This window comes from Balaenoptera physalus (genome assembly GCF_965194825.1).
Source record: "Balaenoptera physalus genome assembly, chromosome: 2".
Taxonomy (NCBI): Eukaryota; Metazoa; Chordata; class Mammalia; order Artiodactyla; family Balaenopteridae; genus Balaenoptera; species Balaenoptera physalus.
In genome coordinates, this window is record NC_138883.1 from 41,132,273 (window position 1) to 41,159,916 (window position 27,644).

Genomic DNA, 27,644 nt, shown 5'->3' on the forward strand with positions numbered 1-27,644 from the left:
GAATTTTGTCAAATACTTTTTCTGCATCACTTGAAATGATCATGTGCTTTTTATCCTTTGTTCTATTCATGTGATGTGTCATATTTATTGATTTGTGGATGTTGAACCATCCTTGCATTTCAAAAATAAATTCCACTTGGCCATGGTATAGAATCCTTTTAATGTGCTGTTAAATTCAGATTATTCGTATTTTGTTCAGGATTTTTGCATCAATAGTCATCAGGGAATTGGTATGTAGTTTTCTTTTCTTGAAGTGGAAAGGTATCAGGCTAATGCTGGCCTCATAAAATGAGTTTGAAAATATTTCCTCTTCTTCAATTTTTTGGAAGAGTTTCAGGATTGGTGTTAATTTTTCTTTAAATGTTTGGTAGAATTCTACATCAGGTCCTGGAATTTTCTTTGTTGAGAGGTTTTTGACTACTGATTCAGTCTCCTTACTAGTTATTAGCTGTTCAGATTTTCTGTGTCTTCATGATTCTGTCTTGGCAGAATTTTTTTCTTAGTCTAACTAAGGGCTTATCAATTTTGTTTAGCTTTTCAAAAAAAACAATTATTAGTTTCATTGACTTTTTTCCTATTCTGTTCTCTGTTTCATCGATCTCTGCTCTATTCTTTTTTTTTTTTAACATCTTTATTGGAGTATAATTGCTTTACAATGGTGTGTTAGTGTCATACAGAGTGAAGTAAGTCAGAAAGAGAAAAACAAATACAGTATGCTAACACATATATATGGAATCTAAGGGGGAAAAAATGCTCTAATCTTTAATATTTCCTTCTTTCTGCTTGCTTGGGTTTAGTTTGTTCTTTTTCTAGTTTCTTGACTTGTAATATTGGGTTGTTCATTTGAGATCTTTCTTCTTTTTTATTATTTATTTTTTACTGAGTTATAATTAACATACAATATTATATTAGTTTGAGTTGCACAACATAGTTATTTGATATGTTTATACATTTTGAAATGATCACCACAATAAGACCAGTTACCATCTGCCACCATACAAAGTTGTTACAGTATTATTGACTATATTCCCTATGTGTATGTTATATCCCTGTGACTTATTTATTTTATAGGTGGAAGTTTGCACTTCTTAATCCCCTTTGCCTATTTTGTCTGTTCCCTTCACCCCCTCCCTTCTGACAACCACCAGTTTGGATCTATGAGTCTATTTCTGGTTTGTTTTGTTTGTTTATTTTTTTAGCTTCCACATATAAGTGAAATCATATGGTATTTTTTTTCTCTGTCTGACTTATTTCACTAAGCATAATATCCTCCAGGTTCATCCATGTTGCCACAAATGGCAAGATTCCATTCTTTTCATGGCTGAATAATATTCCTGTGTATGTGTTCATCTATCTGTCTATCTATCTACCATCATCTATCTATCTATCTATACCACATCTTCATCATAGATGAATGGACACTTGGGTTGCTTCCATATCTTGGCTATTGTACATAGTGCTGCAATGAACATAGGAGTACATATATCTTTCCAAATTAGTGTTTTCGTTTTCTTTGGATGAATATCCAGAGGTGGAATTGCTGGATTTTATGGTAGCTCTATTTTTAGCTTTTTGAGGATTTTTATTCTTTTCTAAAGTAGGCATTTACAGCTATAAATTTCCTTCTTAGCACTGCTTTTGCTGAATTTCATAAGTTTTGTATGTTGTGTGTTTTTGTTTTCATTTGTCTCAAGGTTTTTTCTAATTTCTCTTGTGACTTCTTCTTTGACTCATTGGTTTTTTAAGAGTATGTTGTTTAATTTCCACATATTTCTGGATTTTTCTGTTTTCCTTCTGCTATCAATCTCTAGGTTTATTCCATTGTGATCAGAAGATACTTTGTTTGATTTCAGTCTTTTTGAATTGTTAAGACATGTTTTGTGGCTTAAAATGTAGTCTATCCTATAGAATGTTCCATTACTTGAGAAAAATATGTATTCTGCTATTGTTGGGTGAAGTGTTCTATATGTGTCTGTTAGGTCCAGTTGGTCTGTAGTATTGTTCAAGGCCTCTATTTCCTTATTTATCTTCAATCTGGTTGTTCTATCCTTTATTGAAAATGGGGTATTGAAGTCTCCTACTGTTATTGTGTTGCTGTCTATTTCTTCTTTCAGTTTTGTCAAAGTTTGATGTTTAAACTGGCCAGTTAGGAATCATATTATTAACATAATATGAAACCATATATAATCTATTAAAGTATTAAAAAACAGAAACATCTTAGAAACATTTCCCTCCACTCTTCTGTAGCTTTTTGAAAGAGATTGCCTTGCTTAAGTTAAAGTCACAGTGATTTTTCAGGGCCTTAAATACAGCAGTGGAACCTGGCCTTAAAGATAATTTCTAAATTTTACCTCCTTTATATCATTTTTCTGGATCAACCTGGTCATTTATGATGGCTTCAGTCCAGAGGTAAATTTATGGAGAAACTACTGAAGCTTAAGTATTCTTTGACCCCTTCTGATGTGTTCACATAGTTATGCTTTTGTAAAATTTGTAAGACTGAGGTGTTTTAACTGTAATCAGTTAAGGCCACTTTTGTGAGGTGGTTTGGAGTAGCCAGTGGCACTTTTAGGATCCAGATGAGGGACAAGTGAGTTGGGGGCACATTTTCTTTGAGTTTAATGGCATATATTTAGGTAGCTTGCAGTTACTTGTGTGTCTATCTAAGGCATTGTTAGATGTCAGAATGGTGTTGGAATGGCTTTCAATATGCTCCTGTGGCCCACTGTGCCTGCTCAGCCAGCAGTGTGACAGAAAAGTGTAAGTCCAGAGTCCACAGCACCAAATGAAGGCATCCTATGGCACTGTGACAGGTAGTTCACAAGGATGCTGCCTCCTGCTATTATTAACTGAAAGGTAAATTTTTAGCACCAAATGAAAAACAGACTCTCTATGTTTGCTGCAAAATCAAAGATAATCAGCCACCAAATATCAGAGTTTATTAGTGAACTTTATTTGATGATAATTTTCTCTAATTATATAAGCATGACAAACTAATATAATAATGGCTCCCCGTGCATAAATATAACTATTTGTTACATTTATTTAAAAATTCATTTAACCAAAAGAAAAATATATACTTTTCATACTTTCAAGCTTAAATTTAAAATTTGAGCTTTTCATCCATTTTTAATTGTCACAACCACCTAAATATTAGAAAGACTAAATTTTTTTATTTTAAACATTTCAAAGTTTTAGCCACTTCTCTTGAGGAAAAGGCAATGGATAGAAAGACTCTAAAATTATTTTTGTTTTGTTCCATCTCATTATGGATATAGGGAAATTAAACTGACAGGTTATCATTGCTGGACTTACTTTACTCCGTGATTATAAACCAACGACCAATCAAATCTTTAACAGTTCACTGAAAAGCCAAGAATTTATTAAAAGGAGAAGTACAGGAATGAAAATGAGAAAATTAAAAGTCAGGTTTAAAGTAATTCTTCAAATTCACTTTAAAGAGTTAGATTTTAATCACTTTAAGAAAACTACTAGAGAAGAAAGACTTCTAGGGAATTAATGGTAGACACCAGCTTCTCCTTTTAATTATATTAATTTATTAATTCATTTGCTCACCAACTTATTGTTCAATAAGATACAATATAAAGACCTAATATGTACTGAGACCTGTGCTAAATGCTGGGAATGTAGTGGTGAACCAGAAGATATGACCCCTGCCCTCATGGAGCTTCAACCTCCAGGGATGCTTTATCTGGCAAACTAAGAAACATGCAATGGAGCCTCACAAATTGACTGCAGTTTTAAAGAGCATTTTATTATTTGTTTTTGGAGGAAAAATCTTAGTGTCAAAATGTGAAAGAAGTTCAATTAAGATCAGCACTTTGCCTTTCTGAAAAACAAGAAGAGAAACAACTTATTGTTCTATCTACACCATACTTGAGTCAACAATAAGCAACAGAGAGGCAGCATGGAGCATGGGCTACAGGAAAATACATATGTGCTTCATTGCATTCCTGCTATTGACTCACTGAATCACCTTCGGCAGCTAAGTCGACAATCAGGCTTACATTTTCTCACTTATAAAATGGGATTATCTATGAAGACTTTTAAGATAGGTGAGATCATATAGGAGTGTTCAGATGAGCCCCTTACTTCACACTATTATTGTACATTAGTTTATCATTGATGGTCAATAGGAAAGATAAGGAAACAATATCCTGAAATAAAGTCAAGTTCAATATGTTGTATAGGTTCTGGTGTTCTTCATAAGAGACTGGGACTTTTAGCTCACTCTCAGAATATCAGAAATAAAAGTTTTCTAGCTGCCCCATTGTGTTTGGTGGTGATAGGGGGCACTGATCTGAGCCCACTTTCCCCAACAATGGAATCACATCTCCATTATCACACATGCACAGACTTGCAGGCAGCCATATTTCATAGACATGTATTAGAGCCAAAGGCAAAGAATTAACACCTGCATAAAGGATGCAAACCAGGCCATCACATTAAAGAGTATAAATTGATCAAATGAAAATGTAGTAAATGACAGCTTAATGGTCCTCATTCTGGCTTCCTAATTCTCTGTGCACTAGATGCTTTTATGCACCACTGAAGCAGAGCCATCACAACCTTCAACTAGCCCCAGTTATTCTAATTACAGCCTAATGCTCTCCAAATATGTCTGGCATAAAAGCCTGCATAACCTGCCTTTCCTTAATTTTCATGGGTCAGGTTGAGCACTTTAAAAAATCTGAACTATGATGTAAGCTTATAGTACACACAAAATATACATTCTTAAGGAAAATGTGCATTTAAACTGTCTTTGGTATGGTAACCTATCTCTGTATACAGATCAGAATTTGTGAAACTAGAGGAGTTTGAAGATTAATGAGAAAATGTGATTAAACTGCTATGAAAACTATAAGTAAAAGGTATTATTAATTTCCATGTCTTAGTATTTTTATTCACCATGGACATGCAGTTTTGTCTTATTAAGACTTGGAAAAAATTAGTCAGATACTTGTTTCAGTATATTATCAGTATAATAATAACAATAGCTAATAAGCACTAATTGCTTTACCTGAGTTAACTCATTTAATCCTATAACAACTCTAATCAGAAGGTACTATTATTATCACTATTTTAGAGATGATGAAACCAAAGCATAGAGAAGTTGAGTAAATTGTCTCAGGCCATACAACATGTAAGTGGTAGACCTGGGATTTGAACCAAGGCAGTCTGTCTTCAGGTCAGATTTTTTAACTACTGTACTAACTGCCCCTATGGGGGATAGAAATGCAAGTCAAAGCCTATTGTATCAATAAGGGTTCTTAGACTGTATCTTAGTTCGCAGAATGTCCAGGAGGGTCAGAGAGCCAGGTGCGGGGCCATCCAGTCAGGAATGGCATTGAACATCATGCCACAGACCTGGTTCCTTAAAGCCACTTTGTTCTCCCTCGGGGCAGAACATCACACTTGAACTACCGACATCAGCCAAGCTGAATGCATGCTGCTGCTTGAATCTTCTATGGCGTCCCCCAGACACTGGATGTAGCCACCACCTCACCAGAATTGATTCTGCCAAGTCCCTACTTTTTTGCATCCCTAGCCTGCATCCAAGTCCAGCCTTTGTGGCTGATAATGACTACAGAAAATACATCCTTAATAATACATTGCATTTGTTTCAGGTGAAGCAATCATGTAAACCTTTGAGAAAGAAAGCAATTTTTGATGGTTGATTATGTGTCACCACTGAGAGGAATTTAAAGTCACCAAGAACATCTCCATTAATTAGGCACAATCAAGCTGTAGAGATAATGGAAAACAGGAGTGTTTCTTCGAGAATGTATTTTCCATTCAGATTAGCAAAAAGTATCTCTGAAAATCCTCGGAGGAAGTGAGTAATCACAGGCAATATCTACTGAGTCTACATCTTTCTTTGCACTATGTTTCCCTTCATATGACGCTAATGGAGAAAAAATAGTATTTTGTTTAAGTGTAAAGACTAAATAATGATAAATTGGTTGCCTGAAGTGTGGTAAAAAAAGAAACAAATGGATGTGTGGCATTAACAGAGTTAATTATAGATGCAGATTAAAAGGCAAGATTAAGTAGTGGAAGAAAAGCAGAGAGTCACCTTCGGCCCAGACCCGCCAAGCAGCAGCGGTCAGTCACCTAGCAACAAGTTTCCTATCCCCGCTGTGCTCTTTAATTCAGCAAATCTGCTCAGGATGGCAGGCTGTTCTCCTGACAAAACGCATTATGTAGGAGACGGAGGGATACAAAAATCCACTGTACACAGCACTCTGCTCCCTATTGACCACTGATCCTTTCTCTCAGTCCACAAAAGAGGCTCACATAATGCCCTGAAAGGAGAAGAGTCTCCACAGAGAAAACATTTGCTTGTAATTGAGATTGACTACATAATGAAAATGATGTTCTTTTTAAAATTCTGCTTGTTGAGGCCACACTTTTTGTCTCCTGGCACTCAAAACACATCCCCGCTGGGAAAAGGGGCAAACATTGTAAAAACTCAAAACTGTGATTTTTTTTCTTTGCATTGAAAACACCCATTCTATAACAAAATGGCCAGGTCTCTCTCCTTAGAACTTAAACAAGTGATAAGAAGGTAAACAGGAAAGCTTCTTTTCAGAGTTTCTGTCACAAATGCTCGCTTTGCTGAAGGCACAGAGGCAATGCATGCTGATTCATTTGCCCAACTAGACAAAAATGGTAGATAGAATTTTGGTTTCTTGATTGTGCCCTCTATGAAAAGACCATAAATTGCTGTTCAAAACTCAGTCACCATTGCTAATATGTGGGTTGAAGCACCTATTAAAATCTTAACCTGGCTCAGAAGAAGAGACAGAGACAAGGAGAGGGCAGAATAGCTCATTTCCTTAATCTAGGGGACACCATTAAAGTGACCTGTGTATGGCTTAAGTTGATTTCCTATAAAAAGATTATGTTGGGATCTTTGTGAAGACTGATCCAGCAAAATCAACTGTTTTAAAACTAGATCATTAAATCTATTAATTTTGAAATAATACTGAAATTATTTTTAAATGATTAGCAAGCATTAATTTACATGTCTGGGTTCAAAGACTTTATTATACAAAATAAATTACTTTCACAAATAACAAATGATTTCCCTACACATTAATAAAATTCTCTTACTGGAACATGCATTCAACAAACATTTACAAGGCACCTACCTGTGCCAGGCACTGTTCTAGATGCTGGGGATCCAAAGATGGAACATACAGAATCCCAGCACTCAACAGAAACTGAGGAATATCACACAACTACAGCATGGTGTGAAGGGCATTGGGATAGAGTTTGGCACAGGGTTTAAGGGAGCACCTAGAGTGTTATATGGCCCAGAATGTAGGGGGAGTGAAATGTAGGGGGATGTGTGGTTAGAGATTGTCCAAGTGAAAGAGAAGTTCTTGGCAGAGAGAACCTTGTACAAAGATTCTAAAAAGAGAAAGAGCATGGTGTTTTGAGTGACTGAGACAAGTTCAATATGGGGGAGGCTGGAGGTGGAGAGGTATTCAAGGACCAGATCACATGTAGCCCCGTGAGCCAGGCTAAGGACTTTTCTTGAAAGGAGTGAGGAAATATTGATAGATCTTACTCAGGGGTGATTAGATTTGCAGTGACATTCACAGGTAATTTTTTTTGAAGTATAGTTGATTTACAATATTGTGTTAGTTTCAGGTGTACAGCAAAGTGATTCAGATATATGCGTGTGTGTATGTATATATATATTCTTTTTTTATTCTTTTCCAGTGTAGGTTATTACACACGTGATTTTTATTTCTTCTTCCTGAGGAAAGCTCTCAGATAATAAAGGAATGCAAATTCCCCATTTTAAGTTACCATTTAGGTTAGATGATGGAGTTCAGATTTTGCTGAAAACTCTGATGGGAAAAGAGGATTGTTGGTTTTATTGAATGGTTGAAAGAGAAAAATAATACTTCAGTTTTCAGGGAATAGTGAGGTGGTGAGTCCTTGATGTTACTGAGGCTGCACCAAGTTGGCACAGAGTGAAACAAAGCAGAAAATACTTAAGACATTTGTGCATCATTATTTTTTCTTTTTATAAATTTATTTATTTATTTATTTTTGTCTGTGTTGCGTCTTCGTTGTTGCGTGCGGGCTTTCTCTAGTTGCGGTGAATGGGGGCTACTCTTCATTGCGGTGCGCGGGCTTCTCATTGCAGTGGCTTCTCTTGTTGCGGACAGGGGCTCTAGGCACGTGGGCTTCAGTAGTTGTGGCATGCAGGCTCAGTAGTTGTGGCTTGCGGACTCTAGAGCACAGGCTCAGTAGTTGTGGTGCACAGGCTTAGTTGCTCTGCGGCATGTAGGATCTTCCCGGACCAGGGCTTGAACCCGTGTCCCCTGCATTGGCAGGCGGATTCTTAACCACTGCGCCACCAGGGAAGCCCCTGTGCATCATTATTATACTGATTAATACAACTGCATCAGTGACTAAATTAGAGTAACAAAATAGGTAATTTTCTGAATTTTATCCTTGAAAGTGAAAGTTGTCATGCTCTATGGTAAAAAAAATCACTGGTATTTTCTACTGTCTTAGTAAGTGGACTGAATTGATGCGATGTGTGCACTATGCATCTGGGCTGAAAAGTGGAAGATTATGTAAAACACAAAACAAATCCCAAGAGACCAATTTATTATCTACATGGAGACATGATTAAAAACATGTCAATACACAGCATAATAATTGTCTAGTAGTTAGTTGTCATAGGAAGGCAGTACTGTACTGTCTGTAATCATGAGCATCTGCCTGCCCTTTCTACCACCCTCCCATTCTCTCTTCCCACACTGTCAGGATACAGTTTTGCATAGACTAGGCACAAGAGGGCGAGTCCAGTATCCATATCAGGACCAAAGATGAACCAGTTCTAAATGATGATTTCATATCTCTGTTAGGTGGCACATCCCCATATTTGCCACACTGCTGATGGCACCCAGTACAAGGCCCAGCACCAAGCAGTCCAGGCACAGCATTTCTTGCTTGGATGGTTAGCTAAATTTTTAAAAGGCATGTCAGAACTCAAGAGGTAAAAGATCATGAAGGGTGACAAAATTGAAATACTCAGTGCTATAAGGACAGGAGCCACATTAACAGCAGACCCCAGGCCCTTCCATAAGCAAAGTTGTAACTTTTCCTTGAGGGGATTTTTGGTATATTCTGTGGTATAATTGACCCAGACTTTTTAATTGGTCCTTCCACTATTATATTTCAGCAGAGAGGCTTCTGAGATTAAACAGTTTTCCCATTGGTACTATATATATTCCATTGTTTCAGTAGAAATAAGTAGTTTTGAATATCTACTCACTCATTAAAACTAGGACTAGTTTCTTGAATGAGAAGAGTTAATTTTTACCCTTTGTTGCAGTGAGCAGTGGCTAAACCAATGCTGATGGGCTTAGCAAACTTCAGCATTCCCTTCTTCCTCTACCCAAAGCATATCCTTGCAAAAATTTCCTAGTGGGTATTTCAAGGGCCACTCCACAGTAGCTTTCTTCTTTACCAGGAAGAATCCATTGGGAAAACAGGGTCTCAGCAATGCCCATCAGTTCCCTATAAAAGGTGAATTTAAACTCTCAAATGAAAATGGGTCATATCAAGTCCACATGATGAGCCACAGAGGATTTATGAAATAGAATTATGTCAGCGTCTGTGGAAATGTAAGAGTTAGGAAGGCTTACTCCAATAGTTTCTTTCAGATAGTATGCTTAATAACTTTGCACATTTATGTCTAATCAGTTAAACCACATTATCCTCCCTCTTAGCTTTCTCATAGAAGATTATCTGACATTTAGCATTCACCAGTTTTTCTGAAAAGGTTAATAGTTCACCAGCCGAAGTTAGAGCTAAACAGAATTGATCATTCCTAAAACTCTTGGTTGAAATGTGAGGGCTTTGTGTTGACAGCCTAGGGGTTGTAATGAGTCTCCAGTACATTCTTAAGGCTTGTTTCTTTTGCCCTGTGAATGGAGAGAGTAAAATTATAGTCTCTAGGTGTTTTCCACGGTTCTTTCACATGTAGGCTTCCCGACACCAATTAAAGAGATTATGTCATCAAGTGAAAGGAAAGCTATAACTTGTATGTTAATGCTGTGATTACTTGAGACAGGGTCACAGGACCCAATAGCATAGCAGCTGACCTTCAAAAAATTAACTTTGAGCTCAATTCCTAATTAACCTTTTTCAATACAAGAGAGTATAATTTCAGGCCATTAGCCTCCCAAAATATTCACTTTTTCTTGTACTATAAATGTGCTAACGAAAATTAATTAGTAATTGTCAAGAGATTTTTTTTTTCCCTTAACGATGTAATCTTTGAGGATGAATTTTTATTTCCACTTAAAGTATTCTGTTTTCTCAGTGAACAAAACTGCAGGAAACACACTTATACCTACAAGAAATGTAGTGTTAAAATAAGTTCATGTTGGTGCACAAAAATGTCAAATAAATATTACACTTTGCCACTGAATAATCAACATTGTGAGATTATCGATCACGTGGACATATGGAAATATGTGTAAATTTTAAAAGATTATATTGAAATCCAAAAATTTCATCACTTTGATTTAATGTTCTCTGTAATTCTTAAAACTTTGCTCTGCTATATAATGGTATTTTATTCCAGAAATTGCCCTCTGATAAAAGTGTTCTAATTATATTAGCTCTTATTTTAGTCAGACCTGAAATTGATAGCTGCTGGACTTCACATTTCTTATAATTTCTGATACCCTCTGGCTGAACAAAAGAGGAAGTACTTTTAAAGCAGTTCTATATAATGAATGGCTGAAGGGTTAGGTACTTATATTCTTGGTTTGCCTCTGGAGATTATAAGGCTTCTCTGAATAAATGATTTTTACGTTATTTAGTAATTACTCTCATGACCTTCATATTAAAGTGACATTTATCAAATTTTAAATCAAAATTAGCATTTTTATGCCATAGATTTAGAAAATACTTAAGTGCGACTTGAATGTAGGTTCTACTACTCACTCCTTTGGCTGCTTTGAATCCAAATTGTACATAACACAGGCCAAAATGTTGTTTTATTAACACATTATTCAGAAACTATCCTAGCAACATTCGTATTTTTCTGTTTTACATTTTCCCCAGTTTTTCAATAGCAGCACTTTTTATTGTTAGTGCTGGACGATGCGGCACAAAATCCTGCAATATTTTAATGGAAAGAATCCATAATTATTACCCTTCTGGTTAAAATACCCCAATATTCAGGTCTGAAGTGTATCGTGGTAGAAATAGAGCAATAGACTTTTTAAAAGAGCCCCACAAAATGCTCTGAAATACACTGGCAAATATGAGTTTTTTGTATACTCTTTGCCTTGCGGACAGTGTACAGAGGAATACACTGCTGTTTTGTTTATCACTTGTATTTCTCTTGGAGCATTCATACATAGCAGGATTGAAAAGAAGAGCAGGACCAGTAATGAGACACAATTAATGTCTTGCATAGGTTTCACTCAAATCAGAAAAATGACACCAAGGACACGGTAGTGAGCACAATAGAAAACAGTTGGAGCACAGCTGGAAAAGTTGCTTTGATATATAAGTATGCAATTGGCATTGATCCTTAGGCTTTTAGGATGAAGCAGGGAAAAAAATCTTCCAGCTCTCAATCCAATCTATAAAATAAAGAAACACATAATGTTGGAAAAGCAAACAAAAAGTGCACATTTTTAAAGCAAATTTTATGTAGGTTTAACATTGTTCCAAAAATAAAAAATAATCCTGGATAGGACAGTTCAGGGTCCTTGTAAAATTGTGTGTGTGTGTGTTTATGTATGTACTTGTCAATGGGGGAATTGGGCACAGGAGGAGTTTAACATGGCTATGAAATGGAATTTTCAATTTCAGGGAACGGCAAAATGACTTCTGAAATCACCATCAACACACTTGTTCCACTCCTGATGGATTCTTTTGTACTGCTTGATTCCCTTGAATTCATTTAAGAAGGAACAGTGTTATGACAGGATTTGAGATATGCTAAATTAGTCCCATTCTTTACTTGGTGACTAGGGTGACTTAGAGAGAGAGAGCAAGTAGACAGCTAACACACTATTAACATTTACCCTTTTTTGGTCAGCTGAAATACATATCAACGCACAAAAGATATTATGTAATTCTAGAAGGGTCAGTTATTAATACATTTTATTAAATCTCAGAAGTTAAATGTGTTAAAATATTTGTAATATGAATGAAATAATTATTGGACTTTAGTCCTCCCCTAGAATTGTCTCCTTGGTACACAAAGGAGATGAAATGCAGGGATTCCTGGGTTCTTTTCTCAGCTCTCATGGAACTCTATTCCACTCTCCAAACTGTCCTGGATTTGGGAGGAAGGCATTGCTCTCAAGTTCCCAAAGAGAATGATTTCTTTAAAATATCCAGAAACAACCACCACTCTCAGTAATTATGCATGCCAGCTGTAGAATGCCACTCCGCATAAACATATACATTTCCACCTTTCCCCATAACCATTCTCCTTCCTGATCCCTTTAACAGCTGCTCACCTATTCATTAACACAGCTTAAAAGTTTCACTGAATTATTCTCCATCTTATTTAATTCACAAACATTTGATGAACACCTCCTATTCCAGTCCCTCTTCAATCTCTAGTTAGATTTATCCCTTTGAGCAAAGCCCATAACCATTCTGGGCCTTGATCTTTTCATCCTTAAAATAAAATGTTTAAAGTCCCTAGTGATTCTGTACGAACTCTCTTGTAACTCTGTCTTTTTGAAATCTTTTTCTGGAAAAAGACAAACACACAAAAATAGATATTAACACATATATTTTCAATGTTTTTCTTTATTCACTAATGGATGCCTATGTTCATATAGCAAATCTCACATCAAAAAGTAAACTGCAGATAAAATATCTTCAGGTTTCTAAGTTATAAGTGATAGGAAGTAGATGGTATCACTTAATTCCTATTATTTATAACCTAGTTCCTTTCATTTAGTTAAAACGTATTTGAGGTATCAAAATCCAAGACAATATGGGGAGTTCGATAATACAGTGAAATTCACTGTAATGAAATTTGATACTTTTACAAAGGTATGCAAAAACCTACACACATGCAAAGACATACGTGTGTATGTATGGAACTGAGAATGTGGATGGGTACAATACTTATATATGATTGTGTTTAAAGTAAAAATTGCTGGAATGTTTGGATGGAAACCCCTTTTATTGGTGCATTATTATTGGTGCATGCCAAGAATGCATGAAAACATCTGAAGAAAGCATTTAACAAAGGAGTTTGGAGAAAACTCCTTTTACAAATCTTTTAAATCATAGCACTATGAAGTAAGACACTGTGAAGGAGAAAAACATTCTGGTGAGGAGTGGGGCTTCTATGGTTCGCCTCCGTGGTACACCTCAGGACGCAGCCAGGACTAATGTAATTCCAGCAGTTCCTGTAGGCTAGCCTCCCAGAGCGCCAGGCTAGGAGGAGTTGGGAGACCAGGGCTCAACAGTGAACACTTAATGAAGACATTCCTGGACCTAGATAGAGCTGTACTGTTTTACAAAGATTTCCTTACAGAGAAAACAAACTCAAACGAGTATTAAGCCAGCACTTCTCTGCGACTCAGTAGCGGAGTAAGAGAAAAAGAGAGAACTGGAATTTTTTAAAACGGCTTTGCAATTATGTTACAATGCAAAGAAAAAAAAAGGCCAGCACGCGTTATAGTAAGCATTTAGCTTGACAGTGGACTCAAGTCTTTCTATTAAATATTATTGTTGCTGATATTTTTTTAACATCTTTATTGGAGTATAATTGCTTTACAATGGTGTGTTAGTTTCTGCTGTATAACAGAGTGAATCAGCTATACATATACATTTATCCCCATTTCTCCTCCCTCTTGCATCTCCCTCCCACCCTCCCTATCCCACCCCTCTAGGTGGTCACAAAGCACCGAGCTGATCTCCCTGTGCTATGCGGCTGCTTCCCATTAGCTATCTATTTTTACATTTGGTAGTATATATAAGTCCATGCCACTCTCTCACTTCGTCCCAGCTTACCCTTCCCCCTCCCCATATCCTCAAGTCCATTCTCTACGTCTGCATCTTTATTCCTGTCCTGCCCCTAGGTTCCTCAGAACCTTTTTTTTTTTTTTTTAGATTCCATATATATGTGTTGTTGCTGACATTTTAATGAAACCTTGAATGCTAAGTGTATTTGAGCTGCTACTGATTTTTTTTTTTTTTTCAGCCGTTAGTGTTCAAATAACAAACATCACTGGGATAGATTTGGGAACAGGGTTTACTCCGCCACCTGCTGGTCATTTAAAAATACTGCTGCTCTCAGGAGCTCGCGGCTAGAACAGCGAGCCTCAGCCCTGGTTTGTGCAAATGCCATGCTGTACGGGAGAAGAAGTCACCTGGCCTGGGTGGTGGTGGAAATAGCATTGGATCTGGCATCAGAAAGCTTGGGGCAGAAGTCGCAGTTTTATCATTTCTTCTGTATCCAGCTGCCCAAGCTCCTTCCATAACCAGAGCAGCTCTCCCTCCCTCTCTGTGGATGGCTCTACCAAACCCTTAATTTCCTCCTCCCTAGGATAGGTGTTATAAGACCTGCCTTACACATCTCAAATGGGAAAATGCTTTTAAAACCGTAAGGCATTATATAATCAAATATATTGGTCAGAATTAGGTGTTGAATTAACACCATACTGCCTGCCATCTGTATTTCATGTGGGCATCGTCACAAAGCTTTTAAAGTCCAAAATCTAACTGGAGTCACCTTAAGTCACCTCAAGAAAAATGGAAAAATATAAATGCATGTACATATTTGCATGTATACTGAACCGGTTTCCAACTTCAGCAGATCCCCGACCTGTATCATCCTTCCATCTTCCAAAAATACCTATTCCAATTAAAAATGCGGAAAGGTTCCATAATTTGTGCTTTGAACAGAGAATGTACCAATAATCATAAAAACAAAATTACCTTCACGACCTTTTCTACTTTTGCTGAATAGTATTCAAAGTTAGCCTTAATGGAGCTCAGGGGAAAAAAACGGAAATACACAAAGCATAACGGCCAAAACTGAATTGATTAAAATTGCCACGCTGAATTCTTTTTTTCTAACAATTTCATGATTTCCTCTCTATGGACTATTATTTTGTTTTTAAAAACACCAATAGAATTTCCACCATTTACCCTCGTGAGAGACTCTTGTTGAAATTTAATATAAATTCGCAGGTATTCACAAAAGGCAGGTCAGGCAAAATCACATCCTCCCCAATTGCTTTATTTCTTCACAGAAATATCCCTTAAAATAGGCTTTTTCATGCTCCTGAGCAGCCCTGCAATCACTCTCACAAAACAAACATAGAATTCTGAACCTAAGCAAGCCACTAAGTCTGCTTCGGGAGACAATGTCTTCCTTGTCATTGATTTTGCCTTTTTTTTAGAAGAGGAAAGTTTTTTTTTCCCCTCCTATTTGCAGACCACCCATGAACCTTTTTATTTTTCTCTTTTAATCTGAGAAAGGGGAGAAAAGGAGACTCCTTGCCCTTAGCAGTTCTTGGGATTTTCTCCCAATAGGGTAAGTTAATTATTTTAACCTACTGATGAGGGGTGGCCAGGGCAGTCCGCATGGGCGGGAGGGGGAACAGGTGTTTCAAACACCTGCATTTCTAGGCTTAATTGCTCTGAAATCTTGTAGGCTCTCAACTGCATTCTCCTTTCTTTACAGAGGCTCGGGGGAGGGGTTCATTTGTGGAGTTCTTAACTAATTGTAGCATAAATATGCAACCACTTTTGGCTGAACAAATTATTTTCTTTAAAATGAACTCCAGGTAAATTTAATTAGGAAAAAAGTGATTGACAGGTATTACTCTGAATGCAAGGATTAAAAGCCCTACTGTTGTCAAAAGAAAAAGGCAGAGTCAATTGTCAGCCATGTTCTAGTTGTTTTCTTCTCACACCAACGAGTTCAGGTAAAGAAAACCCAGATCAATGATTCTGGAATTCTTCATGTTGTGTGACATATATACCACAATTCCAAAAAGTAAATTTTCTTTTCAGCAGAGTGCATGGAAAAATATGCTTTTAAAAGATGTTGCGATAACCTATGTACCAAAATGAGTATTTAATGTGGTGTTTTAGTTTCAGCTTAAGTGTTTTCATAAACATAACTTATAATAATTGAATGCCAGGCGTACCTTATATATCTTCTCATTTAATCCTCACACCAACCCTGTGAGATATTTCCTATTGTGAGCCTCCTTTTACATGTGAAGAAGCTGAAGCATAAGGAGATTAATTAATTTATCCAAGACCAGTGGTTCGTAGGGATTCCTACTTAGGCAGCAAGGCCTAGAGTCTATGACTCCCATTTGTATCATTCATTCACTAGAAGTCAGTCTCCCTACACTGAATGGTTGGTTCTCCAGGAACACTTCCTGTTGATTTCTGAGGGTGGTAAAGGTAAGACAGGGATTAGAATTTCAGTGCTGAGCAAAAAGCTCCAAGAGTTCTGTTTTCTAGTCCTGAGTTGTGAGAACAACCCTGGGTCATGCACGGTATTATTTTAAAATTGATATGGAAAGAGTCTAAGAAAAGCACAGGACTCCAGGGTGTGCCAGGCCTGGAGCCAGGAAATCTTAATTGCAGTTCTGACTTGGAAAACCAATTATTTTGGAACTAATCCCCCTGCTCAGTGAATAAGTAATCTGTGGTCCAGAGAAATTAAGGGAGATTTGGTCAAACTTTCACAGTGGGGTCAGAGTCAGGTGCAAGATTACAATCCAGAAATACTGCTTCACAGCCAGTGCCTTTTCACTCCTAGTAACCAATTTTTCTTCCTTAGATGAGGATAATTAGACTAATCAATTAGGCCAACAATTTAATGACCTTGCCTTATGACTGACTTCTTGTGTATTGGTGAAAAGGGCACTGAAATGGAAATACAATCTGCTACTGACGTGATGATTCTCATCAGGCAGCAGCTAACACATGCTCATTTGACACAGAAAATCAAGTGTCAACACCGGCTGACTCTGCCAAGTAAACATTCTGGCCTCAGACAAGGGAATCTTAGTTCTTGCTTCCACTTTCCTTTCTGCCTGCCCATTTTCACCTGTATTTTCAGGGTGTGAGTGTATGGAAATAGGAAAGGGGGGATTCCCCACTGGAAACTGCCTGGAACTTCCTTCTTCCTCCTGACGGATCCCAGCCTTCCATTAGGCCTGGCTCTACCACCATTTCCCTCCTTGCAGCCTGTTCCCAGTCTCCTTTATGACAATAAAGTCACCTTGGAATGGAGGTCAATAAGCCATTTTAGAATTATGAAAAAGGAGGGGTGCACAATTGCAGCATGAGTAATGTGTCCAAGATTCCTTTGGGACACTCCAGGTCTTAAGGCAGGAGGTTATAATATAGGTTAAATGGGAAATTTCAGAGAAAGCCCTATGTTGCAAGGAAAGAAAACTTATGTGATTGGTTGTATCTCAGGTGAAGGGTAGGTATGTAGAAGGTTGGTGCCTGACAAAATTTGAGCATGGAAAATCTCATCCCAACAGCTCCCAGGTTAGTCTTGGAAGGTCCATCCAGGTGTTTTGAGTTTCTTAGATCAATAGTCCTTATCACAAGACAGAGTTGTCATCTAATAACCTTTCCCCACACTTGTATTATCTATAGTACTGAATATTGGATAACAGTGCTTCTCAAACTTCAGAAGTACACAAGCCATCTGGGGATTCTGATGTAGGATGTTTCAGGTGGGCCTGAGAGCCTGCATTTCTAAGCAATTCTTAGGTGATGTTGATGCTGCTGGTCTGTTGATCTTACTTTGAGTAGCAAGGTGATAGAGTCAGTTCAGCTGATTTAAGAAGACTATTCTCTTCTACTTTTAATGAATAAATTTACAGTCTTAGGGAAGGATTTTAAAAAACATTGATTACACTTTTGTATACCAATGTGTTCTGCTAACATTGTGTGGCTTGACTTGTATTTTTTGAATATTAACTAGTTGAGAGAATGTGAACTGCAAAATTGGTAAGTCTAACTCTCATGCTTAGGAAGTTCTTGTTGACTTCGATGTTTAAGTCTGCATTTTAGATGTCTGAAGTGTTTGAGAGAATCAGACATGCTGAATTTATAACTGTAGTTTGAAGCAGCAGAGGGCATAAAACTTTAGGGGAATTTGATCTTTTAAATTTTAATTAAATATTAATCAAAGAACTAGACAAAGAAAGAAACATACTTAAATAATTCATAGAGCAAACAAAAATTATAATGAAAATGGGAAAATATTAAGAATGGAATGACAACAAAATACTACATATCAGAACTTGTGGGATAAAGCTAAATCGAGAGTTATAGAAAAATTCATAGTTTTTAATACTTATGTTAGAACAGAGGAAAGGCTGAACATTAGACGTTAGAAAAAGAATAACAGGATAAATTGAGAAAGAAGAGGAAGAAAATAATAATAAACAATAATAAAGAGCATAACTTTGTGAAATAGAAAACAAAGAGAATCAACAAAGTCCCAAACTGGCTATTTGAAAAGATGTAAATTACAAATTTCAATAAAGACTGATCAAGTAAAAGATAGAGGATACATATCAATATAAGCAAAATCAGGACTGAAAAGGAAGCACAGCCAATGATGCTGCAGAGATTCTTATTTTTTTAAATTATGAGGATATTATGAACTGTTGCAAATAAATTTGAAAACCTAGGAGAAATGGACAGATTCTTTAAAAAGCATATAAATCATAAAACTGACTCAAGAAAAAATAGAAAACCTGAAAGGTTCTACAAGCATTAAAGAAATTGAATTTAGTAGTTAAAAAGTTGCACAGAGATTATACACCAGACTCCTTCAATTTTAACAGTTTACCAAACATGAAAGGAGTATAGAAAAAGAAGAGGACACTCCCCAACACATATCTAAATGGAAATTCCAGGTGGATTAGAGACTTCAGTGTGAAAGGCAAATCTATAAAGCTTTGAAAAGATGGACATCTTTATGGCGTGAGGAACTATTTTTTAAACAAGACACTAACTGCACAAACTGTGGAGGAAAAGATGGGCAAAAAAAGTCAAAATACCATAAGGAGAAAATTTGAGATAACATTTCACACTCCCCAAGTTGGCAAAAATTTAAAAGTATGACCAAATCAAGTGTTTGCAAGAATGTGGAGGAACAGAAACTTCTATATACTGCTTGTGGGAGTGTAGATTGTTAGAACCACTTGGGAAAACAATTTGGCCTTATCTAAAAAAATTGAAGACATGCATGCCATATGACCTGGCCATTAGATATACACACAAAGGAAAATGGTACATATGTACCAGGAAACATGTACAAGAAAATTCATAGCAGCAAAATCCATAATGGTAAAAAACCTGGAAATAATCCAAATGTTCATCCATAGAGAAAGAAATTGTGGTACTAGTCATACAACAGAATATTATACAATATTGAAAATGAATGGACGCAACAACATAGATGAATGTCAGGAACACAATGTCACAGAGGAATATAAAGCAGCAGGAAACTTTATACACATTCCTGTGCCTGGCACTCATCATAACGGTCCATAATCCATAAGGCCCGTTTAATCTACCCAGGCTCATGTCCTTCCTCAAACCACAGTCATCGAATCAGCTAGGCACTGCCTTTTTCATAGTTGCTCCTATGTACCGATCTGTCCTCCTTCCTTGACTTCACTGGGATCGTCACCTCTCCCGGAGTAGACGCTGCTCTTCAGACTCAAGAAACCAGCCAAGGTCTCCCAAGCCCCGCCAGATCTCCGACCCCACAGGAAGCCATTTGTGGCTGCTCCACGTGTCTCCTCGGAACGTCCACAGAATTTACTGTCAGGACCGTGATGTTTTGTAATGAATCGTTCTCCAGGTAAATTTCATCTAGCAGGGTACACAGTGAGCTCCCCTTATGTGAGCGAGCCTGTGGGAGGCGCTGCAAAGGCGCAGAGATGAACATGAAATAGTTCCCAGCCTCCAGTTCTAAAGAGTAAGCTATCAAAACCGGGTGGGAAATTAGGCAAAGCTTTGTGGTTGCTCTTGAAAGAGACGTAAAGCACCACGTGGTGAAGCGGTTTGGAATTCGCAGACCTGACTTCTAGTCCTGGGTCCATCCCACACACCAGCAGTGTGACCTGGGCCAAGTCATTTTACTTTTCTATGCTTTAGATTCCCCATCTGTAAAGGTATGGTGGTACTCCCCGCTTCGTGGGTTGTGGTGGGGACTACACCAGATGATGCAGGATCGTGTGCTGAGGGCACTGTCTGGCACATAGTAATCAGAGGGGCAAACCTATGCTTACTATGTGCCTAGTAGCAGTGAAGATGGCTAGGATTTTAACACGTGGAGATGGTGTAGGCAGGGAAAGTCGCCTCCCTTGAATAGTCCAGTTTGCTGGAGCACAGAGTTGAGGCAAGCGGAGACTGGGGAAGGGGAGTGGCTGCATCTGCTGTGGAGAAAGAGGCTGCATCTGACAAGTGTGTACTTAATCCTGTGGAAGAGGGTATTGGGCAAGGTGACCAACAGGACCATGCTTGGCTCTAAGAAGGCCCTGTGGAGAGAGAGTAGAAGCTGGGAAACTGATTAAAACCATTGAAAATTGTACTGTTTTGGCTGTAGTACAAAAATAATAATGCCATTAATCATTGAAAATTGTAATAATATTATGTTTATATTTTGCTTCTATAGAAACATAAAAAAGTAAATAAAAATTGATATAGACTTATACTCTATAGCATTAACTGCTATCTAACTAATTCCATTAGTAGTCAAAACTTCCAATAATGTTGATAATCATTTTTATTGCTAAAATTGTATAAGCAAATATTAGAAAATGTTATCACCTAGGAAGCTGTGAGAGTGACTCAGTGCTGTCAGTGACAGACCTGGTTAGCATTTCCCTGACTCTCTTCTCTATTCTGGGAGGTAGGCAGGGGGCTGGTGGATATTTAAAACAAGGACTTACCATGCTACTTTGAATTGGAAATGCTTTCTTGGTTTTATTTTTAAATTATCATGGCAAATAGTAATCATGTAACAAGTTATAGTTATCATCTAACAGAAACATAGGCACACTGACTTGCTTCATAGTCTTTGCAACATCTTTGAAAACCGTAATGCTCACCCAATCCACTTCAGTGCCCATGCTGGACTAGAAAGCCCCTGAAAGGGCCTCTTAGCTTTATCAGTCAAAGAAGTAGAAAAACGATCTTCTTCCATCCCATGTACTTTACTCTGGGCCTTTGAGTCTCTTTGTGACCCTGCCAAAAATAAAAATAAGATAAAATAAATATTATGAAATTTGTTCTCTTTGTGATTTTTCTGGCAATTGACACGGAGTCCTCTAGAGTTTAGATGAGATGGGTGGCAGATTCTGTGACTGACAGATTCTTTATGCCATGAATATAGACAACGAAAATGGAAGATTTCTCTTTCATAACTAAGAAATAAAAAGCCTTTCCTCCCCTTTTCTAAATACCTGACTTTTCCTCCCAAGAATTCTCAAAATTATAGTGAAGTCTCACTCACTGAATTCACAAGTCAATAAACTTAGAAAATGGATTGAATTATTCATTATGATATAACCCACTTATAAATTAATCATAAGAGAGTAAATCTTCCCATAAGAAAGCCAATGTTTTTCTTGCATTCTACTTCTGTGGACTACTAAAAATAAATCTGCTTATTTGGCTCAACTGTAAATTTGTTTTGAAAATCTGAAAGACTGAATTTTGCTAAGTACAGCTCTTGCTTATTTCCATTTCCTGGGTGTTACCCAGAGAATGTACAAAGAAATATTTGTAACCTACCAGTAAATGCTAGAGAATATGCCAGGAAGTTTGCAATCATATAAGGTATGACAAAGAAAAATATCCCTTCTTAAAAATAATATGCCTTAAAAATAATATCCCTTAATATATATCCCTTAAAAATAATATCCCTTCTTTCAAAGAGTTCTTACTTTTACAATGCACTGTGATGCTACAAAAATAAATAAATAAATAAATAATCACCATGGTTTCCTTTCTTTAAAAGAAATAATGTATAGGTATTTCAATTTTCACCATCAAATGCCACAGCTTATAAGATAGTTCAAAATGCAATGCAATTACCTGACTTCCACAAATGCTCCTTTGAAATGGAAATAATGGGAGCTGATCACATTTCCTACTGAGGCAGGATTCCCAATGCTCTATTAATGATAGAAGACCTATTTGTTGCTCTAACTTTAAAACACACACACAGAGTACAAGAATATGGAAGTGTTATAAACCATGTACAGTCACTGAACAACAATGGGGAATATTTATTGAGGGCGTGCCGTGTGCCTGGCACTGTTCTGAGTACTTCATGTATAAGAACTTCTCTCATTTAATCATAACAACATGATGAAGTTGGTACTATTATCATCATCTCCATTTTACAGACGAGGAAACTGAGGCGTATGCAAGAGAAGTGTTCCAGGTCACAATTCTCTGAGACCCAGACTGCTAACTACTGTGCAGCCCCACATCCCAGAAAGCTCAGGTACAGTGACCAATGTTATTGCCAAATGCTGGCCTGGAGTGGACCTTTGACCAGAGTGGTAACCAATGTCAGTGCTGGCAGAGCAGGAAGAGCTCATTCTATCCTGCTCCTCTTTCTAGACACATGAGACTCAGAAAGGTGGAGTGAAGGAGCTGGGGCTCCATCTTCTGCTTTCCTCTCGGCCACTCTTTGCTCTACGCCGTACTTCTCTCTGCTTTTTACAAATGTGCTGATTTTATTGGCAGCTACTCTAACAGCTGTGGTTTTGGCAAAGCTAATGCAAGGGGAGCTTTACTATTAAGTCAAAGTTGCAAACTAAGGGTTTCCTAAGTTCAAGTCCCCTATGTCAGGCATTAGTTATCACAGCAGGGTCATCACAACATGACTAAGCGGCTGCCAGACCTTCTGTTTTGGAGAGTAAGATTGCATCATCAGTTTCTCTGTCCTGGATATTATTGCATTTAAGATGAGTCAAATAGTTTCCTAAGATGGTCTAAAGCATCTGATTGGCTGTACCACAATTTGGTCATTTTGTTCATCTGAACATGGCTTAGACCAAAAGAATATATCCTGCCCAACAGCTATTTCTCTCCTCTTTACCATGTGACACAGAAAGTTTCTGGAGAGTGTCGCTAAGCCACCCTCCATTCCTGAATTCAGTTAACAAGTGCTGATGACATCTCTGTTGAACATCAGGCAAGGACTGGCTTTTTACCATATGATCCCCACTTTCACAGGATTAAATCTTCCAGGGGAGAGAGACAATCAAACCAGCAAGTACTATAAAGTGTAATCATAAGAAAGGAAAGTTGAAGGGTTTATGTGAGACCTGTGGAAGGGCATCCAATTCAGAAGTGGGGGCCAGGGGTCGATGAAGTCTTCTCTGAGGAAAGACCTGAGACCTGAGGGAAGAATAAGAATTACTCAGAGTGAATGGCCTAAGGAAGGAGAGAGAAAGGTAAGACAGGTAGAGGGAATAGCATGGGAAAGGCTCTGAGGTGAGAGAGTATGGCACACCCATGGACCTGGAAGGGGTCCCCAGAGCTATTTGTATTCACTGATTTATGTGAAAAAGATTTTGTGTTTGTCCAGCTGGGGTTTGGAAATATACAGCCATAATCAAAACCAAGTTACAGGAAACGCTTTCAGGAAATGGGGTAGGAGTCCCCTCTGTTTGTATCACATGCTGTGAGAGGTGGGGCTCTGTGTGCACAGGAAGGACCATAACACTTCAGGGCTCAAGCAGCCTCCAGCTGAGTGCAGCTTAGACACATTCCTCTCACTCTCCCTGAGTGATGACTAGCATCTCTTGCCTTAGGTGCAGCCTCTGTCAGTCTCAGAGCAGCCACAGCCTGGTCTGCTGGCCAAGAAGGGTTTCCTGCCCTGTGCATATCTGGGCAGTGGTGACAGCACTGATTGGAGTGAGAATAAGGTAACACTCAGACAGCACTTCTGTGGAAATCTAGAGGCTGGAGGCAACAGAGTCCTGGCTCCGGTGGCAAGAGATAGAGGGTATCACTCAGTTCATGTTATTTGGGAGCTCAAGAGCTTTCTGTGAGACCCCCAAATGGGCAAAAGTAAAAATAGATTCTCCTTTCTTTTTCAGAATAATGGAATAGGGGCATAGCACGTCTTCAGCCCTGCTGGCACCCTGCTGCTAGCAGTGGCACCATGGGCAGATGCCAGCCTAGAGGGAAACCTCCATGGATTTGTTGGATCCTATGACTGACTTGTATTTGACTACCAGCAGCAGCAAGGGACCAATGGGACTACTTTGTGGATACCTGTAGGGACCCTGGGATTCTTAGAGGGGACTATGTAAAAGAAGGGTTTTCTACGACCAAGTAGGGAGAAAGGGTCTTGGAGCCACTGAAATTTGGGCACAAATGGGTTTACATCCCTCCTCACCAGCTGGGGAAGGCAGAGATGTGAGTCACATCCCGAAGCCACCACCAGCATGGCTAAACATGATAAACTCTTGGAGATTAGAGGTGGTGTGTGGTTGAATCCTCTGTAGTAATTATTACATGTCTTCCACAAAATTGTTTTATAAATATTTGACAATTTAATGACTGACTGCATGTCTTTCTGTTTGATCTTTCTGGAAGGAAAACCTCAAACCACGAAGGCATGAGAATTATGGTGACACAGAATGAGGTATGCGTACCCCTGGGCATGTGCTTGGAGGGAAACTCCCTGGGGTATTAATTTCTCTTAAATTTTTTTTGGACAAAAACTAAACATTTGAACTGATCTGGTAAGTAATTTAAAACATTTTGATTAGAACAGGCATGGCTATATTAAGGAATAGCATATTAAAAAGCACATTGAATCTATTCATACTGTGTAAGTGATATGTGAAACTAAATATAAAACAAAGGTAAAACAAGTGAAAAAAGATAAAACAAGTGATTTCAAATATCAGACTTACACTAGGACACTTAGAACCTTCGCCTCCCCTCCCTCCTCCTGGGGTCTGCATCTTCACTGCCTTTGGCCAGTAGAGATACTTGAGTGGAAAAGTCTGAAAAAGCACTGGTGGAGCAGGGAAGAGGGGCCAGGAGATACAAGTTCTAACTTTCTACTTTAATCATCATCATCATCATCATCCATCTTCTCCTTATTAATAATAATAGTAGCAGCAACAAAAACAGCTAGTTTCATCAAATGCTTACTAAGTGCTAAATACTTTTAAGCTCCAGTTCTACACACACACATACATCTTTTGGGGTGTATACTATCAATGTGTCATTTTATCAATTTACCAATGGGAAACTGATGCACAAACAGCTGAAGTTACATAAGGACTATGGGATGGAGCTGACTCAAATCCCTGCAGTCTGGCTTCAGACTCCACATTGAGCAATAGGACCTTAAGATGCCGACGAGCTCTGCTGCCCCCTGCTGGGGAAATAGGCTGTTGGTCCTAAGCCAAAGCAATCAGCTTTGGACTGCACCATTGGGGTAGCGGGCAAGAAAACTCAGCCTTAATGGCATGCTTTGTACTGGCGATGTCCAATGATCCCATTAGTATTTTCTTGCGGAAAGTGTGAATGTAATACAGTCAGAAATAGGGTAGAAGAGGCAGAGGCAATGAGGAAACAGTTTGAGGGGAAGCAAAGCAGGAAAAAAGAGGCAGGGGTTGATGCGGTCAGAAGTGTCCCCAATGCCCGTGAGCCCCTAGGAGAGATGACCTGGTGGCCGAATCCCTTGAGAGCTCACACTTGCTCAATCTGCAACTGTAGCAACGTGCTCTGCTTCTCTGTTAGATCTGGCTGGGCCACCCCTGTTACGTCTCCTAGGTTTCCTCACCTCCCGTTCAGTCATCCCTCAGCACGTGAGGTCGTCTGAGGCTCTCTTCTTTTTTTCTTTTTTTTAAATTTATTTATTTATTCATTTATTTAGTTTTGGCTGTGTTGGGTCCTCATTGCTGTGCACACGGGCTTTCTCTAGTTGTGGCGAGCGGGGGCTACTCTTCGTTGCCCTGCGCGGGCTTCTCATTGCGGTGGCTTCTCTTTGTTGCGGAGAACGGGCCCTAGGCGCGTGGGCTCAGTAGTTGTGGCTCACGGGCTGTAGAGTGCAGGCTCAGTAGTTGTGGTGCACGGGCTTAGTTGCTCCGTGGCATGTGGGATCCTCCCAGACCAGGGCTCGAACCCGGGTGCCCTGCATTGGCAGGCAGATTCTTAACCACTGCGCCACCAGGGAAGTCCCGGCTCTCTTCTTTTCGGTCTGGAAACCCGACACAATACCAGTTTAGTGTAGGTCCTTGGGCAAATCACTTCTTTATGGGTCTCAGGTTTCTCTTCAGTAAGTAAGGCAGTTGTGTTTTCAAGCCAGTGTGCTACTGCCCCACTGAGGGCAGTTAGAATGTGCATATGTGCAGGGAAGGGGGCAGGTTGATTGTCACAAAGACTTAGAGGGAGTTCACTGGCATTTAGCACCAGGAACCAGCCATGCTAAACATCCTGCTAAGGTCATTATTACCCCTGAAGAACACTGCATGATTCAGAGTCTGATTGTTTCTTCTTATAAAAATGTAAGTAAATCCATTTTAAGTTTTGAAGTTCTGTAAAATTAGCTTCTTTAGAGTTGAATGTTAAAATGTTCAAGGGAAGTGAAAAATAGCTCATGATTTATACAGAACTTTCCAAACAGGCATTTAAACACTGGGTGATTTCTAAAGGAAACAGCTTTTCTGTGACTGGAGGATTTCTGGCATGTTTCTAATGCCTTCAAGATCTAAAGATCTAAAACCATGATCACATTAAACACAGATGTCCTGTGAGCCGGAAAGTGTTCTGCTGATAAAATTGTATGGCATAGTTTTCTAGAGTTGTGGGAAAAAATTTTTATCTCAAGCCATGGGTACCTGATTTTATTTATCTGCTAGTGAAGTCGGATGGAATGTTTGGCAGACTCAGACTGCGGCAGACTACGTTAAGGGCCCTTTCTGCAGGGCCAGCTGCAGTTGCCTTTTTTGGTCTTCCTGGATCATCTGTGAACCTATGACTTAACTTTTAGGCGTTCCTTATTGCCTATGTTATTTTTGTCATATGTGGGTACCATGTGCATTATAATTATCTTAATATATTTTATCAACTCACTTTTTAAAATCTTGTTTGCCTCCTAAGTATTTTCTGTGAAATGATGGTTTGATAGGTGATTTATATTTTTCAAATATACTTTTATATGCATAACTATTAAACATTTTTAAAATTCATCCATATATTACCTTAAATCCTCTTGAATAAGTGTAACCATAACCATAACCTATAGCAATAATAAAGAGGAGTTTTTAAAATCCAGATTCTATATAGAAAACAGGGATTAAAAGAAAATAAATAAACCTGTGTTTGTAATATGGGTATGTATAAGCTTATGATAGAGTTGACTTAAGCATGAATGTGAGTGTGTGTGTGTGTGTGTGTGTGTCTGTGGGTGTGCAGTCAATTACATCTAATATTCATTGTGGCCTGATGTGACATTCTGGTATTAACTTCCAAATACTTCTTAATAAGTGGTGAAATACTCAGCCGGCATCACCACAATGAATTACTATTGCTATGGCCAAAAGCAAAGA

At 38.3% G+C, this 27,644-nt stretch overlaps 1 long non-coding RNA gene across 2 annotated transcripts in view; it reads left to right on the top strand.

The window, feature by feature from the left end:
• Positions 1-406: 406 nt before the first annotated feature.
• LOC309655394 overlaps positions 407-27,644 on the top strand; it is a 78,087-nt gene continuing 50,849 nt past the window's right edge. Inside the window, exons 1-3 of one of the 2 annotated variants that reach the window (XR_014260809.1) lie at positions 407-19,909; positions 22,464-23,522; positions 24,673-24,721. This is a non-coding gene — a long non-coding RNA (uncharacterized lncRNA). Of the gene's footprint in view, positions 19,910-21,991; positions 23,523-24,672; positions 24,722-27,644 lie in introns of those variants that run through there. The other variant, XR_014260810.1, reaches the window with a different exon arrangement.